The 1746-nt window shown below is 48.7% G+C and overlaps 1 pseudogene; it reads left to right on the top strand.

Moving 5' to 3' along the window:
- The first annotated feature begins 246 nt into the window (after positions 1–246).
- LOC113745829 (E3 ubiquitin/ISG15 ligase TRIM25-like) lies at positions 247–1335 on the top strand (annotated as a pseudogene).
- The last annotated feature ends 411 nt before the right edge of the window (positions 1336–1746 follow it).

Genomic DNA, 1746 nt, shown 5'->3' with positions numbered 1-1746 from the left:
CAATCAAAGCGTCCACGCTCTTAATCCTGCATAACTTTAAGCCTTAATATAATCTATATATGGAGACTGACTCACAGCGATCAAAGTGTATGAACTCTACAGATCATTTACAAGCTCCTCTTCCTGGAATGACTCGGCTCTTGATAAGCCCTCCCTCTTCTTCCTGCTCTCAAACACAGCCTGTCCTCTGCTCAGGTGTTTCCTTGTTCCCTCCCCCTCAGATCTACAGTTTGAAGATGGGTGGAACCAACATGTGCTGACGTGTCAGCTGACAGGCCGCATGTTGTTGAGATCAGAGCTCAAACTAGTTTCAGCTATGAGGAAGTCAAACTCAGACAGTCGTCGACGCGGAGAGGAGAAATGGCGCAGCAAGGAAATAAACTGGACCGGGAAACCATCTCTTGTCCGATCTGTCTGGATCTACTGAAGGATCCGGTGACTACTACCTGTGGACACAGCTACTGCATGAACTGTATCAAAAGCCACTGGGATGGAGAGGATGAGAAGAGAATCCACAGCTGCCCTCAGTGTAGGCAGACCTTCATACCGAGGCCTGTCCTGAAGAAAAACACCATGTTAGCAGCTTTAGTGGAGGAACTGAAGAAGACTGGACTCCAAGCTGCTCCTGATGATCACTGCTATGCTGGACCTGAAGAGTTGTGGCCTGTGATGTCTGCACTGGGAGAAAACGGAGCTCTGAACCCTGTCGTGGCCTGTCGGCCTCTTACTGTGAGAAACACCCCAGCCTCATCATGCAGCTCCATTAAAGAAACACAAGCTGGTGGAGCCCTCAAGAAGCCCAGGAGAACATCTCTCGTCATGATGAGGTGATGAAGATATTTTGCCGTACTGAGCACAGTGTACTGTTATCTCTGCTCTATGGATGAACATAAAGGCCACGACACAGTCCAGCTGCAGCAGAAAGGACTGAGAGGCAGAGAGAGCCGAGGTGAGTCGACTAAACATCCAGCAGAGAACCAGGACAGAGAGAAAGATGTGAGGAGCTCCACAGGAGGTGGAGGCTACAATGGCTCTGCTGATAAAGCAGTGGAGGACAGTGAGAAGATCTTCACTGAGCTGATCCGTCTCATGGAGAAAAGAAGGTCTGGTGTGAAGCAGCATCAGATCCCAGCAGGAAACTAAGTGAGTCGAGTCAAAGATCTTCAGGAGAAGCTGGAGCAGGAGATCACTGAGCTGAAGAGGAAAGACGCTGAGCTAGAGAAGCTCTCACACACAGAGGACCACAACCAGTTTCTACACAACTACCCCTCACTGTGCACGACTCAGCCAATCTACAGACTCATCGCATCAATATCCGCCTCTGGAGGGACTTGAGGATGTGACAGCTGCTGTGTCAGAGCTCAGAATAAACTACAGGACGTTCGGAGGACCAACGGACAAACATCTCACTGACAACACTGAAGTCCATGTTTCACTGTCAGACCAGAACCAGAGCCCAACCAGAGCTGAGTTCTTAAAATATTCACGTGAACTCACACTGGATCCAAACACAGCAAACACAGAGCTGTTATATCTGAGGGGACAGAAAAGTGACATTAATGATACAACCTCAGTCTTATTCTAGTCACCGCAGACAGTCACTGTATATCCTCAGGTCCTGAGTAGAGAGAGACTGACTGGACGTTGTTTACTGGGAGGTGGAGAGGAGAGGGAGGAGTTATGTAGCAGTCCATACAAGAATATCAGCAGAGCAGGGAGATCACTGAATGTTTTTTGGATTAATGA

Source organism: Larimichthys crocea, chromosome I (genome assembly GCF_000972845.2).
Source record: "Larimichthys crocea isolate SSNF chromosome I, L_crocea_2.0, whole genome shotgun sequence".
NCBI lineage: Eukaryota > Metazoa > Chordata > Actinopteri > Sciaenidae > Larimichthys > Larimichthys crocea.
The sequence above is the reverse complement of the archived record's forward strand: the minus strand, read 5'-3'. Positions and strand labels throughout refer to the sequence as shown.